The sequence below is a fragment of the Melopsittacus undulatus genome, chromosome 9 (assembly GCF_012275295.1).
Source record: "Melopsittacus undulatus isolate bMelUnd1 chromosome 9, bMelUnd1.mat.Z, whole genome shotgun sequence".
Lineage (NCBI taxonomy): Eukaryota > Metazoa > Chordata > Aves > Psittaciformes > Psittaculidae > Melopsittacus > Melopsittacus undulatus.
This window is the reverse complement of record NC_047535.1, coordinates 8,224,100-8,243,394: the sequence shown is the minus strand read 5'-3', so window position 1 is coordinate 8,243,394 and position 19,295 is coordinate 8,224,100.

Genomic DNA, 19,295 nt, shown 5'->3' with positions numbered 1-19,295 from the left:
GATTACAGAGCTCATTGCAAACCTTTCTGTGGCTGTTCTTTGCCAAATGCTTTGTATACTATCTGGACTACTAGTATCTGCAGTGGTATTGTGGTTAAATGCATTGAGAGAGAGTGCTGCAGCTTGAAAAATGAGAGCCCTCAAGGATGTTTTATTTGTCTGTATTTGTTATCAAAGACATAGTGACTGGGATTCATTTGTTGGCCTTTTTTCCATAGATTTCATTAAAGAAAGAACCAGTGCCCTCCCTTCACAGGTTTGGAAACCTGGATGTGAGATAGCTACAAGGCAAGGATTTATTTAATAAATCTGTACAATCAGATAGAATAAGAAAATATGACATTCCAGTTTTTATTTGAAGTATAAACAAGCAACCTGGACAAGTACAGACTCTTTAGTCTGATTTCACAAGCAAGCCAGGCTTTTTAATACACATTGAAGGAAAGGGTCCTGGAAGCAAATAGCATCAGGAGAACATGCACCGAGATAAATCACACCCAGCTATGCCATTATCTTTTTCTGATAAGAATCCTCATTTTTCAAAGCAGCACATATAACCTATCTGGACTTCAGCAAACAACTGACATGGAAAATTAAGTTCATTGGAAACTACTTGGATTCATTCACAACTATTAGCTAGGTCCCCAAACACCCTGTAGGAGAGATGCTGACATACTGCTTCTAGAGGAGGGTGAGCAGGCTGAGATTTGAGGTTACTGGAGGAATTCTTCCAGGACTGGGACCCATTCTGGTTACTATTTTCATTAATTACCCCTGGAAGAGCACTAAAGCCTTCAGTAGCATTAGAGGGAAAGCTGAGAAGCATTCTTAGAGGAAACCTGAATATTGCACAGAAAGAGGAACAGGGATGGGTCTAACACAAAGACATTTACGATTCTGGACTCAAGGACCACCAAGAATGCCTGTGAGCACCTGGAAGGTTATCAACTGGGAGCAGGGAAGAAAGAGAAGCCTTAGTCTAGCACAGAACACTTAGGAGTGTTTGACATTCTGTGGCCATAAAAAAAGCAAAGGTAATGTGGTGAGTAGCTCTGCACACAGGTATTGTGGAGGGGTCTTGTCACATTTTACAGGACACAGACCAGGATGAGAATCACTGTTAAGGATGAGCACCACATTGTTGGGAATGCCCTGCCCCATGGGGTCTGCTGTGCTCAGCAATGTCTGATTCAGAGCAAGAAGTGACTGAGATGAACCAGAGTTGTAAGAGAAAACTGTACAAGCTGCTTCATTTAGCCTTGCAAAATAAAGCCTGAGAGGGGCTGTGATTATTTTCTATAAATACATCAAGGGGGTAAACACAAGGGAGAGAGAAGAGCTATTTAAGCTGAGGAAGAATACTGGCACAAGCACAAATAAATGTAAATTGATGAAGAATATATTTAGACTAAGAAAAAAAAAGAATCTTCAGAAAAGTGAATTTTTAGAATAGCCACAAAGGGAGAATAAACTTTTTACCCCTGGCCTTGCTCAGTTCATGAGCAGGTTTGCATGGCAAGTTTGGGTGGGATGACAGAACTCTGCTGTTAAGCCATCCTCCCATGTCTAAGTGCTCAGGTCAAGCAGACACAAGACCATTAATTGATATCTGTAATGTTATGGAGACCCTTCAAGCCTCCATTCAATCCACACCATCTGCAAAGTTTCCAAGAGTTTACAGGTTGGGCAAAAAGAAATTCAGAGCAGCCCTGCGGAGAAGGACTTGGGGGTGTTGGTCAATGAGAAAATGAACATGAGCCGGCTTCAGTGTGCGCTTGTAGCCCAGAAAGCCAACTGTATTCTGGGCTGCATCAAAAAGAGCGTGACCAGCAGGTTGAAGGAGGTGATCCTGCCCCTCTACTCTGCTCTTGTGAGACCTCACTTGGAGCATTGTGTGCAGTTCTGGTGTCCTCAACATAAAAAGGACATGGAAGTGTTGGAACTAGTCCAGAGGAGGCCACGAGGATGATCAGGGGACTGGAGCACCTGCCATATGAAGACAGGCTGAGAAAGTTGGGGCTGTTCAGCCTGGAGAAGAGAAGGCTGCATGGAGACCTCATAGCAGCCTTCCAGTATCTGAAGTGGGCCTATAGGGATGCTCGTGAGGGACTATTAATTAGGGACTGTAGTGATAGGACAAGGGGTAATGGGTTGAAACTTAAACAGTAGAGGTTTAGATTGGATATAAGGAAGAAATTCTTTACTGTTAGGGTGGTGAGGTACTGCAATGGGTTGCCCAGGGAGGTTGTGAATGCTCCATCCCTGGCAGTGTTCAAGGCCAGGTTGGATGAAACCTTGGGTGATATGGTTTAGTGTGAGGTGTCCCTGCTCATGGCAGGGGGGTTGGAACTAGATGATCTTAAGGTCCTTTCCAACCCTCACTATTCTATGATTCTATGGTTTAAGTGGTGAGGTTTTCACCAAGGCTGTGGTTTCCTTGTCATGGGCCAGTGACCAGGAGACCATGGAGCATCCTGCCCTGTAAGCTGGCATCCATATGGCCATGCAGAGAAGTGGCATGGGTACAATCAAACCCACATGTGCTGCAGGCAGGCAGATACAGCTGATTTCTAGCCAGGTCAGTCACCAGGCATTTGTTGTTCAGGCTGATGGAACAGCAAGGCCAATGGCAAAGAAAATGCAGCACCTCCCAGGCAGAGCCAGCAGCTGGGCTGCTGAAAAACAAACCTTCAGCCTTTTATTCATTGTGGGCAATGCATTTCTCCCTTGTTTCAGCTCTGAGAGAGACTGGCAGTCCAGATGCTTCATGAAAGGGGTGCCGGGAGGTGGCCAAGAGGACAAGAACCACAGTAACAAAGCTGGCACTACCTGGCATATCCTGCAGAGCCCAGTGGGGCTTAGCAGATCCCACTCTAAGTCAGTGAATGGTCAAGGCCAACTCAGTTACACTGCCCAAAGCCTTGCTATGGGACCATGGAGGGGACATGTGGCCCACTGCTGCCTCTTTCTGGGATCCCCAGAGAAACCCAATGGACCAGAAGGGCCATCTCCTCCTCTACACCCTGCTCTGTGGAGGCTACCAAGAGACCTAGCGACATCCACACAGACACAGAGTCCCCTTCATCACTGCAGGACCAGCCTGATGCTTGCTGCTCTGTGCCACTGCTGACAGGTGGGTACCCACCGACAGCAAGGCTTAGCAACAAGAGCTCATAGAAAGGAGATCTGAGAATTATGGATGTTTAGCATTAATGGAGATCAGTGACCATAATGATGGTCACTAGTGGGAGAGAAAGCTTTTAAATCACAGAAAAAAAAAATCACTATCCATACTTATAGCATTATGAAACTCACAAAATACCATGCTTAATCATAGTCAATGTACCACAATACTAACAATATGTGGGAAACTGAGGCATAGAAAGGCAATGCCACAACTCTTCAGTACTTTGACAATCCCTTCTTAGCTGAATTACCCTGCTCTAGCCTTCCTAAGCAGATGCCTAAAAGTCATTACTGTCAAGGTCAGACAGGAGATTCCCATTCTGTAGTGACTTTCTCAATCCACAGCCATGACCTCCCTCCCTGCAGGGAGGCACAGCAGCCCAGGAAGTCATTTTGTCACAGCGAAGCTTTCGAAGCTTTCAGTGCAGCACATTCACGCTCACTGGTTGGCCTTTCTCCACCAAGCAATACATTTTAGCATCTTCACCAACCAGCTGTTTTTTCTCAGGGCAAATACATCGTTTTCTCAAGTGTTTTCACATTATCACAACAGAGCTGACCTGATGACACACAACTAATGTGAGACTTTGCTTTTACATTATGTTGCAGTCTGCAGTGAAATTAGACGGATGGCTCCTGAGACATATGCGTTTTACACTTGCATATCACACTGGTAAGTGCTAAGCCATCTAGCAATGAATGAGTCAAATGCAGAAGCAGGCAAACACATACTGATATTTCAACCAGTAGGGCAATAGCACCATAATTTTCATTACTCTTGCTTAGAGTCACATATGAGACCTCTCCTGCAGACCCAAATGAGCTCATATATCCCTCAAATGCAAATAGGAAATGCAGTCGTCTCCTCTGGACAGCCACCGCTTTGCTGCTTACTGTTCAGATCATATTGCAGGCTGATATCACTTTTGCCCTTAAGTTTATTGTTTTTATTTATACCAGATGGAGTCATTCTTTTTAGCAGAGACTATCACTGTTCTTTATAAATCCTATCACAAGGATAAATCAAGAGTAACATTTTTTGCTAGTCTATGAATCTATAATTGGCATTTAATCTGATCATTTATGCAGATGAGGATCTTTCTTAATACATTTCTACACATACAAAAAAATCCCCAACATATGCCTCTTCAGAAAACCCAATGAATTTTAAATTGAAACCTTCCAGATTCTCTGTGCATGAAGGCTGATTTTATTTGCACATTGAACAAACTCCTGGAAGAGAAACACATTCATTTTAATACCTATTGCTGGATCTTAACACACTTCCATAGTCAGAAAACATTCAGAAAAAGATAGTATTTGCTTAAAGGCTCTTCTGCTCCAGGAAGTTTCTCTCTGAAATATGACATAGCTCATGCAGCTGAGCATCACTTACAGTCACCGGGGGGCTGCAAATGCGGCCTATGAAGGATGCTGCATGACATGGGGTACATGGACTTCAGAGTGCTCATACCCATCACATACTCATACCCCATCCTTTTCCAAGCATCAACCCAGAAACTCCAACGGGTGCCATGGTCACCAAGACTAAGGCAAAATGACAGCAAAGGCAGCCTCAAACACTCAAACCTTGGTTTTATTCTTGCAGACTGTAAATTTTGCTAATGTGTCAGTGCTTTAGGAGAAGAAAAACATAAAGGATCTTATTTTAATCTGAATCCATAGCAGAGGAAACAAGGTTTCGTGAGTGCAATACTGTTTGGGGTGATAGTGTAGCTTCTTCCTCTTCCAAGCATGATATAAAGGTTCTATTAAAAGAAAAAATATCAGTTTCTTAAAGAAAAGAAGTAAAGATGCCCTTTCAAAAAGGGTTCATGTCAGTCCAAAATGATGGCTTAAATATTAAATATTAAAAAAATAATAAAGCCCCTGAACCAGAGCTTGATTTATACAGTACTGTTCCTTCAGAGAGAAACTGGGGAAGCAAAAAGTCACTCAGTGTTGCTCCTTGTAAAAGAAAAAGAATCAGTTTTTACAAAGCAAGATTATTTTAGCAGACAAGTTATCAGAAATGCTGGCTGTATCTGGGACATCTGTTTTTCTCTCCCCCATCCTCTCTCTCATAAGGCAATGACTCCAGAAAAGACTGAAAATGAGCCCAGAGCCTGCCCAAAAGTAGGTTATTACCGCTTTTCTTGATGTGATTAAACTTGTCTTTATTGCAATCTCGCTGCTTTTTAGCTAACATGAGCAGCAGCAGCACAGCTCTTTCCCAGACCCACATTTACTGCAGTCAGGAGCATCCCTGGTCCCATGGGATGGTTTTCCATGCTCTTCTCAATTGACTGCTCTCCTTGTGCCAGTAAGACACAGCATTGGGCACAGGGGCACCCAGCATCCAAAAAAATCACCATTTTCCCCAGGGGGACCCTGCAGTGTGTGGGATTGGTGCTGGCAGACTCATTAACAAAGCCAAAATGATTAATGATCTCTCCAACAAACCCTGGGCTCCTGAACAGGTAATTACAGGGTGATGTTTAGTAGCAGTTATGAGCCTTCCACCTGATTTCAACAGAGCCATGGACAATTCTCACTGGACTTCGGGCTCCTTCATCTCCCAAGCCCTTCTGGTAAGGATGTTCACAGCAGCTAGCCCTGTTACACAGACTTTGGCAAAACATCCCCGTCCTTCAGGAGCACATACCAGGAGGTCACAGATCAAGAGACAGCACGTTTTCAAAGCCCTTAATGCACAGACAATGTTTTACATCTTGCAGGTGGCCTGGTCCCAGATCTTCAGCTGCCCAAAGCAACCCAGATCCATTGGATCTGATGGACAACTCCAGACATAAACCAGACGAAGAAGTGACACAGGCAGCGAGCAGGTAGGAAAAGATGAGTGATGGGAGCTGGTGTTGCAGAAGGCAGAGCTTAAAGGACATGCATTACTCCCTCATGGTGTACACAAGATGCCCATGGTAGTGAAAGGGTTAATCAAATGACAGCTCCATGTGGGACTGTCTCACACAGACAGTCTTTCATGGATAGGAAAACAGAGAAAACAGCTGCTAAAGAGAGAGAAAAGATGCTGTATGGAAGCAGCATTGGAGAACTCCTCTGGGCTTGCAATAAGTCACTGGAGCAAGTTTGTTCTTAAATGTGCCTGAAATGCCTCCAAAGATAAACATGTTATTTTGGAGAAGGATGTGTTTATACAGAGCATGAAAGAGATTAGTTGCCAATAGAAGAGCACAGCAAAAGAAAATACTGAAAAACAACTGGAAACAGTGTAAGTGGTTATCACACAGGTCAGCAATCAAAGCTAGCCTTGTTAATCACAGAATCATAGAATAGTTAGGGTTGGAAAGGACCTTAAGATCATCCAGTTCCAACCCCCCTGCCATGGGCAGGGACACCTCACACTAACCATATCACCCAAGGCTTCATCCAACCTGGCCTTGAACACTGCCAGGGATGGAGCATTCACAACCTCCCTGGGCAACCCATTCCAGTACCTCACCACCCTCACAGTAAAGAATTTCTTCCTTATATCCAATCTAAACCTCTGCTGTTTAAGTTTCAATCCGTTACCCCTTATTCTATCTTCATATGGTCATTGACTATGACGCCATACATTAATATTAAAAATTCAAATGGACTAAGGAAAGCCACATAAGTTTCATGAAATCAGTCTCCTTTGCTTGCCCCCAGCCAGCTCTCTAAGGAATGAGTTTTCTTCCATCCTGCATCTGCAGCCACTTGTACAAGCAACATGTGAGCTTGTACCAGGACTTCAAACATCTGGAAATCCCTGAAAAAATGTTCAGATCAAGTTGGATTTGGCTCCATGACAGCAAACACAAATGCAAATCCTGTTCAGTGTTGGACACTCACGGCAGGATAGAGACAGCAAGGGAACTGCTGGGATTTTTGGTAAAGCAACTCAGCCTGGCTTTCCACCAAATGCCTGTGCTTTTTCTGAGCTCAGAAAGAGAAAGGCCAAAGGGACTGCAGCAATTTTACTGCTCTTCTGGAAGTTTAATTCTTCTGGGAGAAAGAAAAAAGGATTAAGAAAGCTGAGGATCTGGATAATTTGGTAAACTTCGACTTAAAGTTATTTGAAACGCTGTTAGGCAAAACAAAGGGATTTTATTAAAGCAGAGAAGTGCTTCTTGCCATATATTGCTATGTGCCTCACTGAATGTTTACAGACACAGATAAGGCTATAGGAGTTTATCAGGGATGCAGCCTGATCCACATTACTCAGTGCTGGGCAAAATAGCCCAACAACAAAACCCACATCAAGTAACCCACTCTGAAACCTTGAGCCTCCATAAACAAACCAACCCAAAGCTTCACCCAGCTCCATCTACCTAATGTACCCAAAACCTCCAAATCTTACAGAAAACCCATCAGCATCAAGTCCCAGGCTTTGAGAGCCAAAATCTACTGGTTTTTAAAGGTTAATTTCTAGGCACACTGGAAGATACTTTATATGTGTGGCTTAGTTGGCTCCATTATTAATTTAGCAGATTACAAAACTGTTGGTACACTGTGCTCTGCAGTGGGACACGAAGATCTGGGAATTTTCCTCCCTACACTGGAATTTCATTATCTGCTTCTGTTGATTATTCAAATTGCATTAGATGTCAAGACTTGCTAGATTCAGAGACTTCACTAAGATGAAGGCAGTTATATCCATCACAGACAATGCCAAGGAAATGAGTACAGAAGCTACACCATCCCTCAGGACAGCAAGTGAATGGTATGATATAAAATATATCCACACCATGCTTTATTTAAAAGTCTCTTGAAGTGTCATAATAGCTTAGATTTAATGGTGGGAGGTGAGAAGGAAGAGGGAATCCATCCAGTCTCAAGATCACTGTCTGCAGCCAGAGCTCAGCAAATTGCACTGGTTTTTAGGCCTCACATGTATAATTTATACCCAGCTCATCTCTGCAGTAAAACATGTTCCAACCACATAGAGTGAGAGGCATTTACACACCAGAGAAACAAACTAAGAAATTACACTTCCAGCCCCCCCTCCAAAGTCTCTTTGTTACAAGAGGAGGTCCAGTCCCCAATGGCCCTAGCAGCTTGACATATCCTCTATGGACAAATAGATGAACCTAGATATAAAGCAAGCCCAAGTGAGCATCATCCTTCCTGCCCAGGAGGTCTCCTGCAGCAAGGGCAGCCCTCAGGACCTCAATGCCTCATCTCCTGCTGAGTCTTCCTCCTGCTTGACACATGCATGGAGGCTCTGGAAAGCAGAGATTTGATCCCACGCACTTACTCAGACACAAACAATGGAAGAGAGACTGCACAGCCGGAAAATTGAGTTTGCTTTTGTTTAATAATAATAAAAAAAAAAAGAAGTGGAGATTGCCTAATTATGCTCTCAGCTAACAGTTTTAACCTTGTTTTCTCCTAAGTGAATAGCTTATGTGATTTCTGTGCTAAAAGCAGCTGAATGTCAGAGACACTGATCTTGGTTGAACCTTTGTTTTTATAGGGTTTGGATCTACTGTTTTGACACCACATTATTGTTTTCTATTAGTGTCAAAGTGCCACTTTCTGATTTGTTTTTGCTTTCTTACAGAGCTCAGCCCTTTGGAGGGCAAGTGCCAACCGAAGTACTTGGGGCAGCTAAATCAGATAAAAAGGAGACACTTGTCCCCCAGTCTTGTTACCCTCTTGGTGCTTCCAGGGGACACAGAGGTACAAAAGGGATGGGAAAATCTCCCCATGAATTCACTGCCTCGTTTCTGTACTGAAATGACTACAGACATCACTGCCATTGGGTCCCCATCCACCAGCACAGTAGGACCAGTCAGTGTCAGTGGTGAGGCAACAGGACTTACATCCCAACCATCCTGGCTTGTAACCACAATTCCCATCTGAAAGAGGACAGCACTGTCAAATGAGAGGGAACAGCCTCTGCCCTGCACAAGCCCCAGGCTCATTAAATGATTTTTTCTGTAATAACCTTTTGCATTAAGAGCATCCTCATCCTTTTCCCAAAAACACTGCGCACAGTCTTCAGCTCCTGTATGCTTTCTAGAAAACAAGTATAAAGCATTTTTCTCTCCTTCTACAATGATACACTGTACACAGGAACATCAATCACAGAGCTCACGTTCATTTATTCTCGCCATTATAGACAAGAAATATTCTTTGGTTTTGAAGGTTTCTTTAACAAATGAAGGTGGAGGTACTACAAAAGAAAAAGAAACCATTCTATGATTCTGTGAGCACAGAAATAGAAAAGCTACATCAAAATATTAAACATGGGAGAATATCAAGCTAATGCACTCATGGATTCCTTGCCAAAAAAATCACTTGAAAGACTTGCACAGCTGAAACCAGGACAGAATAAAAAGACTGAAAATACGAAATGAACATGTTGAACAATTAAAACCAAAGCAAAATGTGAACAGAAACACTGACTGAGAAACTCAGCTGTGATCCCAAGGCATTCCCACTATGCATGAGAGCCAAAGAACTTTCCAAGGACTTGAGTTCTCCTTCCCTTCTTGGGCAGCATGAAGACAGGTGTACTGTTTGGGTCACAGGAACTGATTGGCATGCCCAAGCCAATCTGTCCCCAGCACTGTGACAGGGTGAGCAAACAGGGAAGGAGGCAGGAGTGAAAGCAAAGCAGCTTTTTCCCTACTTCCAAGACCATAGGGTAGTAGTGGAAGTTAAAAAAGCCACCAAATCCCAGCTTCTGACAGAGAAGGATCTCCACTGGCTCTATGTCTGGGCAGTGGATCCCCAACAGCAAAACCACCGATCTCTCATCCATCCCTTGCTGCTGTGATGCCAGATGGGAACACAAGCTTCTCCTGAGACAGGACAGCCAATGAATGCCATCCCAAAACATGTAGTAACTAGAAGGAAAGAGAGTGTCCCAAGTGCACAAACATGACCTGAAGTTCAGCAGAAGAGGATTTGCTGGTGCTCGGCCAAGGTCATACAGGGAGGTTAGGAGGTAGCAGATAAAAACTGAAGCTGAATCAGAGGGAATAGGTTTAAATGAAAACCTGGGTCTGGGGGAGTGAAACTCAATCACCCACAAGCCACCAAGCAATAGTTAATTCCCAGCCTTTCCAACCCCAGGGCCAGCTGCAAAGCACTGTCCTTCAGGGAAATGCTTTGGGGAACTGCTGCTCCCCAACCATCAGCTCTTCTCACAGCCAAGCAGGATGTTTCTACAGTTATTTATCCTGCTCACTGTGGAAGACAACAGACTGACCCTCTTTTGTAAAACAAGGCTGCCTGCACAACTGTGTCAGCCCAGGAGCAGAGGTTTCCTGTCAGCTGGGTGTCCTGGCACTGCTGAATGAGGAGCCTGATTTTCCATTGCCTGTTGGTATGAAGTTTCACCATTAACACTATCAGTATTTCCGACCCAGCCACAAATCATAACCCCAGGTACCAGGCACTACAGGAACAGCTTCTTCTGCAGATGTCTAAAAGCAGGTGAAGGGACAAGCATGGTGCTAGTCAGGAGCTAAGCAAGCACATGCAGAACAGCTCAGACAGGGCTGAAGGATCAGTCAGCAACTTCTTCCCAGGAGCAAATGGGGATTAGAAGCATGAAAGCACAGAGGTGCAAATAGTGCCAGCATTAAGTCCATACATCTGCCAGAAAAGCCTACCCATTTGCAGCTCAGCTTGCTTTGAGGATGACTCAACACCAAGTTCCAACTCAAGAACACCGGAGACAAGTAACAGATGAGGAAGCAAACAGCAGGAACAGCCAAGAAAGTGCAGTGAAACACAAGAGCTTTTTGCTGTCCATAGTAAGGGTCTAACAAGGCAGAACTATCCGTGACCATCTTTTGCAGGAAGACATTATCCACAGGTCAGCAATCACCCTCAAAACCTAATTAGTCCTTGCCTGCATCAAAACAGTGAACTAAAGGTGCCTGATCCAGATTTGTCAAGTGCCTTCCAGCATCTCCGTGACAGTGTGATTTTTGACAGAGCCATGATGTGTGAAGACAAGGCTCATCTGCAAAACTACAGATGATGAAGACATGATTAAGGGAATAAGAATCACTCTTGGAGATGTTGATCTTAATTAGTTTCCATTTCTTGAATGCTTGCCAATGTAAAGTGCGATCTTCAGGCCATTTGCAAGTGACCAAAGAAACCCAAGTTGCCAGTAATTTCCTCTAACAGCCAGAAAACACAGTAACTGATAAAGCAGAAGGTGAATGCTACTTATTAAGTCTTCCAAACCCCCTTGTTCAAATTCCAAGTCGGCCATTATTTTGTAGTTAATCTTCTGTCCATTTGTGGCAATGAGGGAGGCAGATGTTTAATTAGTTTTAACAAAACCTCCCATTAAAAATTGCCTTGCTTCTACTGAACTTGATTTATAACCTGTTTAGACAGATAATGGAAAAGCCAGAGAAAAATATTCTATGGGGAATCCAAGAAAATCTGTATCTCGAAACTTTTAATCCTGCACTCAGGGACCTTCAAGGTCCGGAGACTCAGACAGAAAATCATGCATTTTTCAGCTGTCACCATCACTTACTCACTTAAAGGCAAAAGAAAAGCCTAATTACTCATGGATCCTCTTTAATTTGCAGGGTTAGTGATGTTTAAGAAAACAGAAAGAAAGAAAAACACACTGATGAGTTACCCCTCCACTTACAGCAGTAAAAAGATAACAGTGTTTCCAAGCAGGTCGATCCAGAGGGGAGTGCTCAGGAAGCATCACAGCCCATAGTTATTCCAGCCTGGTGCTAACATCAGAGTAGCATTCAGTTTGCAACCCTCTGCAGGTTGTGTTCATGTGGTTTTGAGCAATATTTTGCTTAGGGACTTGTTTCAATGTTATCCTGCCCAAACCCAATCTCATCAAGGCAATTTGTACAGCCCCCTCCTCGTGTACAGCTCCCCCTGCATCCTCAATTCAGCAGATCCAGCAAGCAGGGCTTGTTTAATGTGCAAAAAACAAAACAAAACAAAAAATTCTGACCTAGACTAGGGCTACTTTTTAAAGTCTCCTTTTATCACAACACCCCCCCCAGCTATAATAGGAAAACCCCCCATGCACAAACTGTTATTAACAACTATAAGCAGTTTCAAGCTAGTGTTCTTCAATCATAATTCACTGTTACTCTGTTGAGCACAGAAAGACCTATAGTACTAGTTATTTTGGCTCTTCAACCCTCCCACTGCCCCAGCACACACTGCTGTGACTGAGCACAGATCCATCTCCTGGAGACCACTAGCATGATTTTCTACTTACTGCAGTTTTCTTTCCTCTTCTGTTCAATACTGGTATGAAACTCAGTGCTATCCCTTAGCCTAAATAATTTTAACATATGCAGTAACATCAAGGAACACCACAGTTATTATTTGCACCATGAAGCTATTTGTTCCCATTAAGGCCAGGATTCCCCTTGTCCTCAGAAACGAGCAAGCACAAGATACGATCTCTAACCTCAGGGCTCAGCTCCTGCTTCTGGATTCATCCTGCTCCTTGTGGCTGGCCTAAGCCAGCAAACCTCTTCTGTCACATCAATGCCATTCACTGCTCAGAAACACCCAGATAGTTTAGATTATCCTTCGCCCTAAGTTGTCTTGTACTTGTGCCCAAGGCAGGAGCAGTTTAGATGGCATAAATAGAAATACATAACTATAAAGCAAATAACAGCAGTGTGGAGGGAACGGTGTCTCCCGGAGCTTGTTAAGGCAGTGTTAAACACAGAGCAAGCTGCACTGAATATCAGATCAGGAAAGGTGGCTTTTTTCTTCCTTTTCTTCTCCCTGGTGAAACCCCAAGGCATTTCTTACTCAGCTCTGAGGCACAGTGCCAGTACATCTTTTAACACAAACTTGTTTTCTGCCCAAGCGTGGGGACTGGCAAACTGTGGTTAATCACAGAATGTCCTGCTCTCAATACTCCAGTGGGTTCTGGGTTTTTCTGAACTTCTTTACTTGCCCTGACAGCAACTTACATAAAGTACTGGCAGGAACACTGTTTTCCCTTTCTTTTCCCCAATTACAGCCATCTTTCCCTGCTCCCCAAGGTCAGACACAGGTCCCCTTCCCTGAACATATCCCATTCACCAGCCTTCCTCAGGGACACTTCCATCCTGTTACTGTCCTGAACTTACCACTCCCATCCAGCATCTCCTGCTTCATCATTTAAGTAATAATTTGTATGAAGGACTGTGAAAGCACACTGTGTGTGTGGTAGAGGGAACCTAAGGAAGCTCTTGAAAACTATTCATCAGAAGGAATGCATTATACGACACACTGTCACTTTCCCATTTGGTCTAATCAGTAGAAGTGGGTGGAGAGTGCTGCTTGCAGAGGTTTGATGTGCCCTGCATGGGCTAATAAGGCAGGACATCAAAACACAAGGGAGAAAGCAAGTGGAAGATGTAAAATGATACTAATGTCACAGCAGACCTGGGAAAATGATGCATCAAAACCATCATTTTCCAAGGGGCAGGTGGATTCCCAGAGCACTGCTTTTCACCACTCAAAGCAGGGATAAGGTCCTCGAGCACAGGGGAAGAAAAACCCCAGAGATGTTACAAGAAGCATGCTCAGGGTGGTGATGGAGTTAACCAAAGTTCAGCTTGTCAAGGGAAAAGCAACCAGGGAATGTGTGATAATACAAAGATGCTGATCAAGAGCCTTCAGGATCCAGAGGACTTTGGCAGAATCTAAAGCCATCCCTAGGGTAACAGAAACATCGCTGCCCAAACAATCTAGAGCAACCAGTGAGATGCTGTTGTGTGTACAAAGCAGACAGCAGAAAAGGCACAGAGCTCATTGCAGCAGCAGGCAGGCCCAAAGCAAATCAATAAAGACTGGAGTACTACACAAGGGAAGAGTCATTGCATGCCCTGCTTCTCTTGTACTCTTTCCCACACAGCCTCTGTGGGCTTCAATCTCAGACCAAGTTGTCCTCAATGCAGCATCAGCCATGCTCTTACATACTAGGAATGGAATAAAAAAAAAAAGAAGTATAACTTGATACAGTCCCAAACCCAAGCAAGCAACTTCAATTTGCACTCAGCAAGGTGGATTTTGAGCTCTGGAACACAAATAGAATGACTAACATGAATGGGTTAATAAAAATGGAAATTACCCCATCTGAAGTGGAAGTAAAACCCAGAGCTTAATGTGCTCAAGTTAGAAGCACTGGGTAATTCCTGAGGATAATGATAATTAAAAAAATAAATCTATCAAGGAGTAAATGGCAGCATGTGCTAGGGAACAGCAAATGTAAAACTGTTTAAGAGAAGCCCATTAATCTGACTGCAATAGTGTGCAAGATTTCCTGAATAAGTTATGAAGGGACCAATAATTAAAAGATACAGTGGTTAATGGGAAGTGGTATAAAACGTAGCACGGGTTTACAAAAGGAAGCTCATGTCAGACTGAATCCAATGTCTTTCTTTAAAGAGATAACTGGGTTTTCAATGGGGAAAATGTGGTAGGTCTAATCTATTTGGACATCTGTAAGGAGCTTGCTAATAAAAGAGCACAGGAAATCGCTAGCTGGAACTAGAAAAGAGGAGGTGCTATAAGAATTAGTAGCAGGTACCTCACAGGAGGTGACAAGGATACACACAGCAATGTTATTAGTCCCAGAGGAGTCTTGGCTGAGCTTGAGAACAGCCCCCTCTTGCACTTGCAGTGCCAGCATTGGCTCACACAGAACAACTGCAAACTGATGGCAAACCAGGTGGGACAGACCAGCTCTAACAAGGGCACAGTGACCTGAGGACTGCACTAATAAAGCAGAATTAAAAAGCAAAACCTCTAAATTCAGTCACGCATTTCAGCATTAACGAACATTTGTGGTCTGACATGAAAGCTCATGGGTCAGAAAGGGAGCACATGAGCCCACCTCAGAGTAAACACAAGACAGCAAACAAGAGGCAGCCATGAAAGAGAAATTCAGTCCTAAAATATACCAAGTCAGGGATTTCTGCTAGAAGTTACTCAAACCTTTTGCACAGTGTCACAGAAGAAAGCAGTGAGGTGCCCATTAAGGATGTACGCACAGCTTATGGCTCACATTTTGGAAAGTTTGGATGCCAGCCATCCCTCAGACATGCATCCTGTCATAAACCCACCACACTTGGAGGCCAGTGATCCTGATAAATACATAAGTAAATGAAAAATCACCAACCCAAAGTCCCCTCAGCTTTCATTTGGCTGAAAAGAACCAACAAATCCTCCCTGGTAACACACAACCCCCAGCCCAGCATTCAGTAGCTGAGAAGTGCATCCCTCCTGGCACAGACTGATGGCCAACAAAGCATTTCCTCTATGTTATGTTCTTGCCCTCCCATCTTTTATCTTAGACTAACCTTAAAAAATTAAAACTACTGCTGGATTTCTGTGGTTGATGAAATCCAATTCTCACATCTCAGGTACTTGATAAAACTACATGCAGAATGAGGTTTTTTTCAGGGAACATTACAATTTATTGTCCTTTGAAGTAGACAAGGAAAGTTTTGTAGAAGTTTATGTCCTAAAATGGTTTCAGTCCATCTTCTGCCTCTTGGCTGCAAGCTCAGTCACATCACCGCAAATGCCAAGATGTGAAGTTTGCTTCACATTCACAAAGAGGAGATCCAGTTACTCTGTCCCCACCTCTGAGCTACGGATACTGCTGGGGCACCAAAAGGGGACACCAAGCGTGTGACACAAATCTGCTCCCACCACAGCTGGACTCCCTTTAGTGATGTTTTGCAGCATTTAAGGCTGTTCTCTATAACAGGAGGAACCCCTTGAAATCTGCTATGAATGTAGTATAGAAAAAGACACCCACTGGCAAAGGAAAGGACTTGAACCATTCTCCTAACATCACACAGGGAAAGTTACTCTTTATTTATGGCTATAAATTAATACCATGCTGGCACCAGTCAAGCCCAACACCAATCTACTGTGGAAAAGCCCAATACCACTTCCCTGCGCTATGGCAGTCAAGTCCAACATCAAACAGGAATGACATTGGCCTGGGCCATAGATTGTTGCATTTCCACCTGTGAGACCTTTCCACAAAGACACCTTCTCCTTGCCTGGCAAACTCCTATCCCGAGTTTTCCCCAGGCACAGCAGCTCTTCAGCTCTACAATCATGAGCCAGTGTGCATAAGGCACAATTTTCCCTATATTAGCAAAGTGGACAATACTTTAATAGCGATACAGACATTTTCATCCTGTTGAAGAAATAAAAATCAGGAAAGGCTGCACACACCAAGTGGTACTAAATTGCCATAAAATTCAAATTGGGCTGCATTACATTGCACAAACTTCCCCCCAAACGCACCCCAAGTAAGGTTATTAAATGGAAGTGATTTAAGTGCTGCAGAGGAAAAATAACATCAGAACTCCTAAGAAAGCCAATGTATAATTTTCCCATCTCAAGGCCATAATGTGGCAGTTCTAGAAAGGTTTCCCATTTTGGAAACATCAGGCAGGCACATCCTGTCTCCATCCCAGCATGCTCTAATCAAAAGCATCCAAATCTCAGGTTCAGCAGCTATTTGTGGGAACAGCCAGCAGCATGCAAGCAACAAGAGAGATTACAGAAGAGAGAAGTCCTGCATCGAGCAGCCTTAGCTGGGTCTCCTACCCTCCTGAAACATGTGCCTTTGTGCTTTAATATCCCCATACACTGCTGCACAGACCAGACAGGAACAACACAGACAAGATGTGAGCAGTATGGTCAAACCAGGCTTTCCAGAGCATCACTCACTCAAGGATGCTAAAGATAACTCGGTTTAATTGCACTTCTTGCAGTGTGTCTTGCAGCTTCTAGGTATGCTGAAGAAAGCAAGGAAGGAGTTGGGAGCAGGGTGGGAAGGTGCTCAATAGCCTGGAAAGCACCTGCAAAGAGCAACAGCACTTAAAATTAGAAGCTGGCTTTCCAACAGAGGACAGAAGTCCAGCTCTGATGTAATTTACAGTTTAACTGCTTCAAAGTGGCTCAGCTGCACACTGACTCACGGCTCTGCCCTCCCTGAAACCAGGGGTTCAGACACTGTGGAATGGAAATCAATGTCGATGAGCCAGAGCTCACTTTTCATTACCAAAATAATGAATAAACAGCCACTCCTTACAAAGGGCAATAGAAAACTTTACAAGACCATCCACAATTTGATTCTTAACAAGCATATAATATATGAATACCGTGAGCATTTGATCTCTTATGAGAGGTGGAAGAATATTAATTTACTGCTGAAGAATATTTTGGTTCCTCACCTCCTGTGATGAGTATCTCAGTTGGAGAAAAATCAAATCAGTTCACATTACTACCTGTATATCATCAGGCCACGCTGAGGTACCATTCAGAAGGTAATTGAATAAAGTTTTTAATCTCAGAGGACATTCAAACATAAGTAAACAGTTTTATCACTATTAAAACAATATCTTTCTTACTTAGCAGGCAGCAGACACGATAGCTTGTAAAGAGATTGCAGTATTAAGCTGAACGAAATGACAGAGCTGACAATACCTCTGCAGTGGTCGTTAGAAAACAAAGATTACTTGCAAATGTTTAATTCACTGTCTCAGCAGCTCTTTGGGAAAGATTGGCTATACATGGTCAGTAATGTATAGAAGACAATTAAGTTCTATTTGCAGAAAGTTAAATAAAAGATTTCAAAAAGACACAAAAAACTTAATGCAATTTATAAACCTCTTATTATTTCTTATACTACTATTCTCTCCAGAAGCTAATGAGAGCATCTCATCCTAACAGTCAAATAATTGTGGGAAAAGGCAATACATCAGCTTGGCAAACAGTTTCCTTATTTCTGATCATCCCTACAAAGAGATACCTTGAAATATTTCCATTGAAAAACCACAACAGCTTCCATCAAAAGCCTTAAGGAGATTATGAGAGCACTTTGTTTTGACACAAGGGCAGCTTGCTCAGCTGCTCCCCAGTCCTCCAGATGCCTTCTCCAGAGTCCAGTCCAGCTGGAACCTCACAGTCCTGAGCAGAGCACACAGCCTGAGCAGACTCAGAGAAACTCATGGGATCATTAACAAAACACCCCCAATTAAAACTCTACTTTTCTTCATACCCTGCTTGTCACCAAGTGATTTGCTGCCTGCAGGCTCCTGTGCCCACCATGCAGGGGGTGGACAGGCTGCAGCACTGGCACAGGGAGAGGATATCTGTGCTGCTGAGCTGCAAGGTAACACAGCCCTGGCACCTTCTAGGGCTCAGCCACCCCAGACCCACTGCAACCATCACAACAGCAGCACAGAAAATGCTGCACAAGGGTGTTATCCCTCTCTAGCTCTTGGTTTATCCCCACTTTGACACAGCCATTGCTTCCCCTGTGCCTGTCCTCCTGCTAAGCTGATCAGCACTGGGGAAGCCAGGGCAGCTCAGGTGCTGATGAGCAATGATGTCTCTACTTACCACCTTTTTGGGCACATCTGCCCTTCTGAGGCTTTAAAGAAATCTATATCCTCTGGTCTATGAGCAAGACACAAGGCATTATATTTTATTAGAACCGTGATATAGTCAGGAGAAAAAGCAAGATAAGAAAGAACATATTTGCCTGGAAGCCTTCCTCACTGCTGCTTTTACCTTAATACAGATATTGGAAACCTTCTTCTCTAGACATATGAACATTTAAAGCTTACAGGATTTGCTGAACACGACAAAAATAGCTCCACCTCAACACAGCAGTTCTCACAGTATAACCATCCTCCAACGACATCCACCTGAAAGAGACATTGCTGTCAAAGAGCAGCATGCCCACTAAACTGAATGGTATTGCAGAGACTGCAAAATTCCTTCAAGATGAAGACAAAATGCAGTAGTGCACAGTGCTGGGCTCACACAAGCCAAGATCCCCACAGGGGATTCTTTGGGCATCTCAGCTCCTGACTTCAGAGAACCATCCTTCCCCTCGCTGCCTGATCTATACATCAAAATGTACCCTGTCCTGCTGCCCTGCACCAGGCTCAGCCCTGCTTAACCTGCATGGTGCCCCACATGTCCCCATGTGTTTGAGAAACTCCTGCAGTCAGAATTGCTCTCTGTTGAGAATGGTTAACAATCCGATTAGCTAGTTTTAAGGTGCAAGGCAAGAAGGTACTTAAGTCAGGAGGAAACCTCTTTAATTAACT